Below are 12,997 nucleotides of genomic sequence, written 5' to 3' on the forward strand. Positions count from 1 at the left end.
ACGTTGTAGCAAACTATGTTTTCTCTTATGTTGAAATAACCTCAATCACTATCTTATGTTTGTCTACAAATGGTGTTCATTAGTTATTTCTTGTGTTTGATGGTTCATTTCATTTCCATCCAATGTGATTGTTGATCTCTAGCTCTATAAATGATCCTTATAATGATTCTCTTCAATCACAAACATCATTGTGTTGTTGATGACCATTTATGATTGCTACCTATTGAATCTAGCTCTTGCTGATAAGTTTCTTTCTTGTATATAATAGTGATTCTTGATTGCTACCTATTTAATATAATGCTTGATGTTGTCCTATATGTTATCAATCATTGCTAGTAAAAGCCACTGACCTGCCTTTGCTTGTACACCAATCACCAAGCTTGGTGTTGTTAAAAGAAACCATACTTTCATAGTAGGAACCACTGACAAGATTGTTTTACTAGAAAATTCCTTGGTACTAGAGCCACAAAATAGTCTTTTGATGGTCGATCACTAATATTTTAATGGTTGATTACTAGTCTTTTGATGGTCGATAACAAAATCTTATTTCTTCGATCTTGTCACTTTATTTGAAGCCTTGAAGATTTGCATTTGATGTTGCTCTAATACTATTTCATTTTGAGTTGTTTATGCCCTTAAATTCTTGTAACCTCTACTCTAATACTGGCAAATAATTTCAAATCTACCTCTAATCAAACATGTCTAGACCTAGTACTATGAACCTTTATCTTCCTATGGCTTACTATGTTCGATGTTTCTCACTGTGTATATGTGTATCCTTGTACTCAAAATGGAGAATGGATTATGCTATCACTATTGCTATCATCAAGTCTTCTCTTTGGGAACTCTTTATGTGAAGTGTTCCTATCAATATGTCCTAATCATGCCTTGTGAAGGGGGTTAGTTTTTGTGTGGGATGTCTCTTCACTGGTGAAAGGCTCATGATTATATTTGTCATTGTGAAGGTTTGAGAATATTTCTTCTTCCATTATCAAAATCTTCTCACCACACAATTTTATCTTTTCTTGCTAATGATTTCTTTAATACAATAGTACTCTTATTCATTATTTGGAATTGTGAAAGACAATGATCAAATTATATGAGCCTTATTATCTCCCTTGAAGACTGCTCTAGCTTTGAAGGCCAAACAAATTCTTAGCTGCTCCAAGATTTATTATATTTGTCCTTAACTACCGTGGCTTGGTATGCGTATTGTGTTTTCAAGGTATCATGATGTAGTTCCCAGATGGGTTGGTCGCAAACTTGATGCCTTAGTGATGAAAAGATAGGTGTAATACTCAACTCTTCATGACAGGGCAATATTCAATAATAACAAGATAGGACAATTTTGGTGACTCCAATCCTTGATTCAACCAAAGACAACATTAGGAGGTCTGAAATTTTGATAAAGGATGACCCCAAGTGTCTTTCATCACATAAGTAGGTAGGCATAAGGGTGAGATTAGGCCTCTACCTCTCCTTGAGTGACTTGAACCAATGAATTTCATAAATACTCAACTCCAATGGTTTGGTGGAACATCGCCTAATTGAACTCAATACATGACTATGATAGGTCTTGATGAATACTAATATGGACAGTGTTTGCAAGGATAAGAGTTTTTACAACAAAGGGATAAGAGTGTAATGAAACAATGACCTCATACCACCTTACTCTTGGGAATTTTTAATCTACTAATTTGGTATTAAACCACATTGACACACAAGGTTAAAACCTACCTTGAACAAGTTTACCCACAAGAGTACAATATGCTATCCTTAGGACTGTGAGAGCATTCCTTGAGAGTACAATTTGGAAAAGAAAACCATAAATATCTTGTAATATTCAATGTAGGATAACACCATTATGAACACAACAAATCTGGTTAGAAACCTGACTTACTAGACTTACAAAAGCTTGAACTTTGAAACAAGTGAATCTTGTGTTAAGACGATAAGAGAGATAAGAAGCCAATATTAGTAGTGAAGGGAGGAAATAAAAGGGCAACGATATCATGTGAATAGGGGGGAGGATTGTAGGGGACCTCAACAATGATTTTGGGAGAAGGCTTGGGGTTCATTATTATTTTGGCGGTAAGATGAGAAGAATATGTTACAGATCAGTGGAGTTGATCCTTCAACATGGGAAGAAAGGAAGTAAATAAGAATGCAAGGACGTGAGGGGAGAGAGAAGAGATCCAAAGTAAGATAAAGAGCGATCTCAGTTCGAATGAGATAAGTATGGTCATCCTTGATGATGTTATAATTGCTCCATGAACTTAGTTCTTTTCCATGTCTTTGATACTGGTCATTACCCATCTTAAACTATAATTCTTAGAACTAATAAGAGTCTATAACTTAGATCTATGCCTTTTCTGAATCCTCATGCTTCATTCTATATTATGGTTATTGGAAAATCTATTTTCTTGAAATTTCTAAAGCCTTTTCAACAAATTCATTTTATGCATGACCGACGATCACATTAGCTTGAGGAATATTGTCAAACAATTCACACTTGCTCTCCTTGTTATCATATTTTGCATGCATACCAGTGTCTGGATCCCTTTATCAGTGTTAATGATATTAAGATTGTTTCTCATAATAGCTTAGAGGGAAATTAGATGAAATCTAGTTATTTAGGAAACCATTTCATTTGCAATTACTGTTCGGATTTGTACCTTTTCCTCCATCCCCTAGTTGACTTTATTGGCCTTGGCACATTGCTTATGACTGTTAGTTATAAATAGCTTATAATGGTGAAGTAGATGTATGACCACCAAGGGAATCCTTTTGCAACGTTTATTATAGAGTTCATTGTTTATCAGATGATACTGTCTTATCTACTTTCATTTCTTTTAATACATATCGATTGACTAAAGCAATCATTTTATAAATACACATATAGAGAGTTTTAAGATCAATATTAGAAAGAATAATGGAGTAGGATGCTTTATTCTCATAAAATTGAGGCGATTCAAAGTATATTATATAATTGCTATTTTTATATATGAAATTATAGTCATAAAGAAAAAGTATAGATACATATAGTATGTTGAATATAGCAGTATACTTTATTTATAGATAAATTAACGTAATATTGGGTGCATAGTGTCGATAATGCTTATATTATCCAAATCTCCATAAACTATACTTATTTTAATGCTTCATGACATCCCTTGGTGCAAATGACATGCAATTATGATCATTAGATTTAAGAAAAATTAAGTAAATTTGTGCATTACATAACTAAAGAATCAAAGATTTGAATATTGGTTGACTCATACTAGATATGAGATCCTTAAAGGATCTATAATTGTTATGAATATGAAAACTCTTGAGTAGGTAATGATTCTTGAGGTTAATTATAAATTGAATAAACATTAGGTTAGATATAATATGGTATGTTAGTCATCAAAAGGGGAGTTAAATGATTGTTACTATGTGGTTTGTTAATATGATGTTATTATAAAATCCTCTTGCATAGTTGTTAGATTGTGTTGCCTATGGGATTGTATAGTATTCTTATTGGTACACATTGGTGTATAAGCTTGCATTTATATGATAGTACCTATGTTTTTCAATGGTTATTGATTGAGCTCTCTAGAGCTTATCTAGGGATGGGATCTATTTCAGTAATCGTTGAACCTAATAAGAAGAGTATCTTGGATTATAGGTGGGAAGTCCTATACTTTTTATTGAATCTAGTTTGTTTTTTAGCATCTGTAAATATCATAATAATACCTCCTATACATTAATAAATTGGTGATATTTATGTTTAATATTAACTTTATGAAATAAATGATGCCTTAAAATTCATATTTGCAGTAGAATATTCACTAACTCAGTCTTTATTACCAACTCATAGTAACTTTGATGTTGTGTATATCTTTTAGGACTGTTTATGATTGATCTTTGTTCATAGTCTTGGGAAGTTAGCAATTAAATATGCAAGATTGTTCCTAGTTTGCTTATATAAGAAACTATTTGATCAATTATCATTCATCTCTTGAAATAATGGGTCTATAGTTATGTCATGGTGCATTTGTATGCATGAAAATTATCTTATATGCTCTTTTGCTCGAGTAGGAGGTGATGACAAAAATATCAATGGGAGGCAATTTGGCACGTGTGTGAGAGGTTGCAGAGAGGGCATTGGCAGAATTGTTGAGTCGAGGAAGATTGGTAGAATTGTTGAATTGAGATGGATTGGCAAAATTCCTGATTTGGGATAGTTAGGTAAAATAATTTATTTGAGATAGTCAAGTTGGTATTGGTATTGGTAATGGTAATGGGGAATAACTTTGGGGGGGGACTTGAGGAGTTGATGAAGTTGGTATTGGTAATGGGGAATAACTTTGTTCAAGAAGGGGTCACAGACACAAAGAAAGTAAAATTTCATGAAGAGGATGTTGTGTGGTGGTGTAGCAAAAGGATAGAGGGATATCTAAGAGGGGAGATCATGTAGAGGTAAGGAATGAATGCAAAAGTGGGAGTAGATGGTCGCAAAACTATTGGAGGAGGTGTTTCACTAAAGAGCGTGACCAAAGTGGTTGTGAAGGCTTGAAGCCAACAAGTTTAAGAGTGCATAGGAGTATACTTTTTGAGGCAATGCATGTAGGGAACTATCAAGCAAGTATCCTAGTCCAAGTCCTTTGGAGCAACAAAGAATAAAAGGACCCCATGGAGGTTGGAGTGGAAGCATAGGAGCTTGAAGGAAAGGCTCTAGAGGACTTTCATCCTAGTCCAAGTCCTTTGGAGCAACAAAGAATAAAAGGACCCCATGGAGGTTGGAGTGGAAGCATAGGATCTTGAAGGAAAGGCTCTAGAGGACTTTCATCTTGCCTCTACCATAAAGGCGTAGACTCTCTAACTTCATTAAAAGAATGAATACTCTTTATTCTTCAAACAAATCTATAATTCATTAGTAGAGAGGTTGCGATCTCTAAAAATCGAGGTAAGTGGGGATAGCAATCTGATATTTTCTTTAGGGCCTAGTTCCTACTCTCTAAAAGTTGCAACATGATCTATCAACTCCTATACTTTAGGAAGATTGAGGTAAGTGGGGATAGCAATCTATGCTCTCTAAAAATATCCACACATCTAATCAAACTGGCTCTATATAATTTCATGTGTCATCTCAACAATCTCTACTCTCATCATGACTTGGTCTCACTCTCCCTTGAATGTAATAACTTTCACCGTGAGATGATATTTGTATGTAGTCATTGCCTACACATTTGATACTCTTTGATCTTTTTTAGAAATGAGTGTAGATAGATTTATAGTCCTTTGACTTTATCACACCCTAGACTCCGCATATGTCACTCAAATATGTGAGATGGGTTCAAAAATCTCTAGGTATCGACCAACAATTTGTTGTGACGTATATTCAAGTTGCACTGCTCTCTTCAACTATATAATGGTGACCATCTTAGTGATGAGTCAATTGATAAACCTGAGTCACTCTCATGTCCTAATTATAAAATGTAAATAAATATTTGTATCAGTATATTATCATGTATCAGAAGAACAATGCATGAAAGAAATTATATTCAAAACATACCATGTATGTAAACAAAAACATCATAAATGGTATATCACATAGTTCCTTGATCTAAGAGTTTGGAACTTGAGTAAAAGGTGGCCTCAAAAGAGCTACAATGGTAGTCATGGATGATAGAGTAGAGGATCTCACAATGGTCATACCACTTGACCCCCCCTCTCTCCATCTAGGTTAACATGTTTGCCAATATAGATAGTGCTATTAATCTAGGTTATAATCTAGGCTTCTCCTCTACTAGATTCCCCTTCTTGTTGATTCTCTACTCCTCATTGAACCCCTATGCACTAGAATCTCATCTAGGATAATCCATGAAAAAATGGGTGTCAATCTAGTAGTTTTCTTTTTTTTTTAATAAATAATTTGAACATTATTGGAATTATGACGGTAAAGACTGACATGTCCGACGAGCGTGTTATATTCTCGATGACATTGGCTTGTCGGATGGGTGGCAGATACCATTGTAATTCTGATGGTAAGGACCGACACGTCTGATGGGCGTGCTATATGCCCAATAATATTGGCTCATTGGATGGGTGGCAGAATACTGTAGGAATTTTGATGGCAAAGAGTAACACGTTTGACGGGCGATGCCCGACGACATTGTCTTGTCAAAATGGCGATCACGTTCACTGTCGGACATGTCTTGGTTTCCATCGGAATTTCAATGGCCTAGAGTAATGTCGGAACATCCGACAACAAGTTTTTGATGATGATTTTGGTTGGTTGTCCAACGAAATGTAGTAAAAAAATCCAACGAATTACCGTCAGAATTCAACCCCAAATGTACTAGTGCTTTCTTTTGATCCACTAAGGAGGGCTCTTGATGTTGTGCAAATGGTTGGGCTAATCTCTCCTAACTCTGATCCTCAAACCCTATTAGCATGTAAGAACAAAGCCAACCCTTGTCATGGATGTAAAGAGTTTTTTTTGGAAAAGATGCGATGAGCAAAGCCATTATCTATCCCTCCCAATTCATCGCTAGTTCCACCTTCTTCGACTAAGGAGTCTACCCCTTCTCCTAGAAGAACTTTCTTCTTGGTTGTAGATTCGGAGGTTGTTCATTGGATGAGCCCATGGATTTTGACATTTTAGATGAGTGTGCTAATGTTATTTATGTTGAAATTGAGTGTCATTCTCAAATTCTCATATTTATGCAGAAACACTTGTCTTATGATTAGATTCTTGATTAAGTCTAAGTCTACTTGGAGTAACTTGACTACCCATGTAATTGAAACTATGGATTTTGGCTTCTTTTTTATTTGTTTCAAATATATTATAGATAGTAAATTTGTGGTGTATAATGGTCCTTGGTTCTATGGGAAATCAAGTATCTTCCTCACTCCATGGACCCCTTTTTGATCTAGCCCCTCCAAAATTGCAATCATTTGTATTTGGATCAAGTGATATAATATTTCTTTGGTTATGGGGGATACAAATCTTATCAACAACTTGATCAACCAAGTGGGTATCTTTGTCAGGCTAGACATGGAAGAGGTGGTTTCTTCATGTAGATACATCAGGGCTTGTGCCATGTTAGACATTTCTAAACCTCTTTTAATGCCCACCAAAATACCCTAGAGAAATAACCTAAAAACTACTAACAATTTTTTTATTTTTTTAAAAACATCCATTACATTATTCCAACATCAACATATATCGAAACAACATTATTCGATTGCAAGAGCACATGAACATTGAATAAAAACATCATAAATTCATTCTATGCAAGCGGATTAAACCTTCTAACATTATCATATTTCAAATATACTCTTGCAACACAATTATTCCCTAGGGTATCTTAATGTCACTACCTAGCAAAATTTTATCATAACATCCATTTATCAAGAAGATCAAATTCCCACTACTCAAGTAAAAATTTGATTCAATTATTCTATTCTTTCTAAGAGTGTGTGGGGGAAACTATGTCATCTCCGACAACTTGCCATTGGGATAGAGACACGCTCAGACCTATGGAGCGAGGTGGAGTTGATGTTTGGTACCTGCAAACCTGCATCAAAAGACAACACTATATATACAATGCATATACCTTATAATAAACAAACAAGTGATAGAGAATCATGACGACATATCTCGCTCGCAATGAGTGATATGGCATCGTCTCTACTCACGAAGATATTCATGCACTATAATATCAAAACAACGCATAGAATCATCACCATGAAGTATGGTTAGTATCATAATCGATCTCATAATCCATATAAACAATAACCATGTGTAAATCCATTAGTCATAAATCCATCCATCTAGGAGATACCAAATCAACATCCATAAGAATCAAATATCATTTAATATGTCTTGCATCATCAATCATAAAAGTATCCAATCATAAAGAGTCATAGAAAATGCCATGAATCCACATAAGGTTCTAGTATCATAGATACCATCTCTAAATAATAGAAGAATCATAAACAACCATCCAAATAATCATCATAAGTCTAAATAAGTCTATCAGTATGCAAATCAAAATGAAAGTCTAGGAGGGACACTACATCTTCCCCCCCATTACCTAGGCTTACTCCTGGAAGCCTGAGGACAAATAGGGGTATAACTCTCTCATTCGCGCAACATCCTCCCAAGTCACTGAAGAATCATTGTTCGGGTTCCATAGGACCCTTACCTGCTCTATGTCGCGACCCCTGAGGGTTAATCCCCGACACTAAAGAATGCATATGGGCTCCAGAGAAAGTTGTCCATCCTCTACCTGCAAGGAATTTCAATCTAAAACATGTGTCACATCAAGATAATAAGGTCTAAAAACTGATACATGAAACACATCATGGATGCGGGACAAGTTGGGTGGCAAGGCTAGGCGATAAGCTACAGGGCCAATCCGCTCCAAAATCTCAAAAGGTTCGACAAAGCAATGCGCCAACTTAAAGCCTTTCCCATAACGGATAGGGCTCTTTCATGGACGCACTCTCAAAAACACCTTGTCACCTACTAAAAACTAACGAGCATCCACATATTTCTTTTGTCTATGCTATGTTGCTACCATATGCTCTCTAATATGCTGCACCTGCTACTCCAAATCCTGCAACATCTCTGATCCAAGGAGCACTCTATCCTCTAATCTATCCCAACTCAAGGGTGTATGACACAGGCAACCATATAATGCCTGGAAGGGAGACATACCAATCAAACTGTGATACCCATTATTATAGGCAAAATCAACCAAATGAATGTACTCCTCCCATCTATACTATTGATCCATGACATACATCCTCGACATGTCCTCCAACACTGGTTAACCCTCTACGTCTGACCATCTGTCTTTGGATGATACATTGAACTAAAGTTTAGCTATGCTCCCAAATCATGTTGAAGGGCTCTCCAGAATGCTGAAGTGAACACCAGATCTCGATCTGATATGATCAGTCGAGGAATACCATGTAGTCTCACTATCTGCTCCATGAAGATATGTGTCATTGTCTCTACTGTCTAGGAAGATCTGACTAGCAAGAAATGAGCTACCTTGGTCAACCTATCAACAGTGACCATAATAACATCATGATTTCATGAAGGCATAGGCAAACTAACGATGAAGTCTATAGATATGATGTCCCATTTCCACTCTGGAATCAGGTTTGACTGCAACAAACCTACTGGATGTCGGTGCTTTGCATTCACCCACTGATACTCTAAGAAACATGATACGTAATTCGCTATGTCTCTCCTCATGCTTACACAATGATATAGTTGTCACAAATCTGCGTGCATCTTCTTCACACCTAGATGTGTCGAGTAAGGTGCACGATGAGCCTCTGATAGAATCAATGCTTGAAGACCATCCAATGGTGGAACATAGACATGTCCCAAATGATGAAGAAGGCTATCGAACTCTAGCAAATATCCTGCATACCTGCCATCCATAGGCCTCCCTGAAGCAATATCCTCTCTAACCTCCTGATACCAAGCATCTGCTAGAAGTGCACTAAGAATATGACTCCTCAAATCAACACTAAGAACCACTGCTGATACCTCATGTCTCCTGTCGTTTAATGCATCTACTACCACATTCTCCTTACCATGTATGTACCTCACCTCGAAGTCATACTCACACAATAAATTCATCCAACGTCGCCGCCTAAGATTTAGATTCGGTTGCGTGAAGATATACTATAAACTGTGATGATCACTGTGCAATTCAAATCGATGCCCAAGAAGGAAATGTTTCCATCTAACCAATGCATGAATAATTTCCGCTAACTCTAGATCGTGAGTAGGGTAGTTCAACTCATGATCTTTGAGTTTATGTGACTCATAGGAAATCAAACGTCCATTTTGCATGAGAACTCATCCAAGGCCCTCCAAAGACACATCTGTGCAAACCACAAAGTCACCCAAGGGATCTGGAACTGCTAAGATGGGTGCACTGGTCAACCGATCCTTTAGAATCTGAATAGTTGTCTCACATCACTATGACCAAATAAAATTCTTCCCTTTCCTCTAAAGAGAAGTGATAGGATATGCAATCTTGGAGAAATCTTGAACAAACCGCCGATAATAGCCTGCAAGACCCATAAAACTGCGTACCTCACCCACATTAGTGGGTGTTAGACATTCCACAAACGCTTGAATCTTAGAGGGATCCACTGTGATACCCTCTCTTGAAATGACATGGCCAAGGTATTTCACCTCGGTCTGGAAGAATTCACACTTTGCCGCATTGGCATACAACTGATTCTCACAGAGACACTGTAAAAATAGCTGCATATGCTCCTCATTCTCCTCCTTTGTCCTCAAATAAATCAAAATATCATCTAGGAACATGAGAACAAATCTATCAAGATAGGTCCTGAACACTTCATTCATCAAGCTCATGAAAAGCAATGGAGCATTCGTCAACCCAAAAGGCACCACTGTGAACTCATATCAGCCATACCTCATGCAAAAAATTTTGCGATGAATGTTTGCCTCATGAATCTGTAACTGATGATACCCAGATTTGAGGTCTATCTCAGAGAAAACCTTCGCATCCTTAATATGGTCAAACAAATCATCGATCCTCAGCAAAGGATAACAGTTCTTCACTGTCACCTTATTCAACTGTCTATAGTCGATGCACAACCGAAGAGACCCATCCTTCTTCTTCTTCACAAAAAAAATTGGTGCACCACAAGGCGAAACACTAGAATGAATGAATCCCTTTACCAATAACTCCTCAAGCCACAATCTCAACTCACTCAACTCTTGAGTGGTAATCTGATAAGGAGCCTTAGATATAGGCTCTACTCCTGGAATCAAATCAACCCTAAAATCAATGTCGCGCTTAGGCAGCATACCTAGAATCTCACCTGGGAACACATCTACAAACTCCTGCAAAATAGGATGATGAGAAAAGACATCATCCTTACCCTCACCCTCATCCAACTCATCAAATCTAACTGCAAAGAAATGACAACCCTTGCACACACAATGCTTCATCTGCATCATTGAAATCATGCGAAGAGAGATAGATCGTTGAATGCCTACTATCTCTACACTCTTCCTGTTATCGTCCAAACACTACACTCTCTTACCTTGACAATCAATCCTATCCTAATAGAACTCAAGCCAATCCATATCTAACACCACTCCATAGGATTTGAAAGATATCACATGAAGATCCATAGTGGTAGAGGGCACACCTAACTCCAAAACACAACCATGCATAAGGGAATCCACAACCACCTTGGATCCCATGGCCAACTCAACTTGCCACCTATCAGCCTGCTTTGCCACAACAAGCCTGCATCTCTCTACTAAAGAAGAGGAAATAAAATAATCAGTAGCACCAGAATCAAACAATAATGAGCAAGAGATACCACCTATCTCACTTGTAGTCTCAACAACGGTGCTCTGATGCTTATCCTGATGGTTATCAACCACCACAAACACACGATGGGATATACCTGCATCACCAAATCTGGGCTTTGAAGCTGCGGGTCTCTATCTAGACATCTGTGTGGGCCTTTGAGGACACTAAGATGCATAGTGATCCAACTGGCCACAAGTGAAACAACTCCCTCATGTGAAACCTCATGCAACTGGTGGGGCACTAGAATGTTGCACACTACCTCTACTAGACTGTTGAACACTCTGAGCTAGCTAGGAGGAAACTGGTTGCCTATCAAGAACTGATCACCTATCACACTATCTAGCGTGATCTTGGTTCTGTTGAGATCTAGCACCTTGAGAGACACTCTAACTCCGAACAAACTTCTTCCAAGATCGTTGTCTACCCTCAAAAGTCAAAGGATAACTCCTAGCAAAACCTAGATCTTATGTTTGAGCACCTCTCACATCTGCTCGTGCAACAGGAGTACTGACAAACCTCTCAACTGTTGATCCTCCTGCTGACAACTTCTCCTCAACCAATCGTGTCTTCTCCACTGCCATCTCCATAGTATTTGGTTTGAAAACCCGAACATCACCACCAATGAGGTCATTAAGACCTTTGATAAAATGTTGCACAAGAATCACATCATCATCTGCAATCCTAGAGTACTATTTAAGCTCAAAGAATTTCTTCTCATACTACTCAACTGTCATACCCCACTACCTCAAATCATGGAACTCATCAACCCTATGTTGTCTCCAAAGATCTGATAGAAAACGAGCACAAAAATGCTCAAGAAATAACTCCCATGAAATTGTCGCAATATCCAAATGGAGCTTCTGCTCCTCTGTACGCCACCAAGTGGAAGCAAAATCTTGAAGATGCATAATCGTACACTTGGCCTTGGTGTTACTACCATATAGATGCATGGAAAAGAACCTACCCAAGTCAAGCAACCAAGTCTCTGCCTCCAATCCACCACCAAAATCATCAAAAGTAGGGGGATGAGCCCTAAGGAGATATCTTATATGACCAACAGTGGCTACATTTTGATCCACTATAATATCTGCTCTCCTATGAGGTGATCATGAACGCTCCCTCTCACGCTCTTGATACACAACTCTATTCTCATGACCCAAATGATGAGATTCCTCCTAAAGATTCTCCTGCTGCATTGGACCTAGACGATCAAGAAGATTCTGAAGTGTCATAACTTGTTGTGGAATTGCATCACCACCTCCATGATCCTATTACTGCTCTTTCTTGTGGGGTTGATCCTGTTGCCGCTCCTCATGTTGTGCCTCTTCAAAAACCTCGAGATGAGGATTACAACAAGTACCATGCAACCACCATGAACCTGACCATGACCTCTACATCTAGCAGACATCTTGTCTATCCAAGGTGCAAAAGAGTCTATGAGCTGAAATCTAGGGCAAATAAGCAAAAGAATAACAAGCAGGGATACACCGCTAGGCTACCCCATTGTGACATATGCTAACTCACATAATGGGCTCATGTGAAACCAGAGTACCCAGTGTATGAACATGGGCTTTGATACTAGATGTGATGCCCGCCAAAATACCCTAGAGAAATAACCT

The sequence above is a fragment of the Cryptomeria japonica genome, chromosome 10 (assembly GCF_030272615.1).
Source record: "Cryptomeria japonica chromosome 10, Sugi_1.0, whole genome shotgun sequence".
Taxonomy (NCBI): Eukaryota; Viridiplantae; Streptophyta; class Pinopsida; order Cupressales; family Cupressaceae; genus Cryptomeria; species Cryptomeria japonica.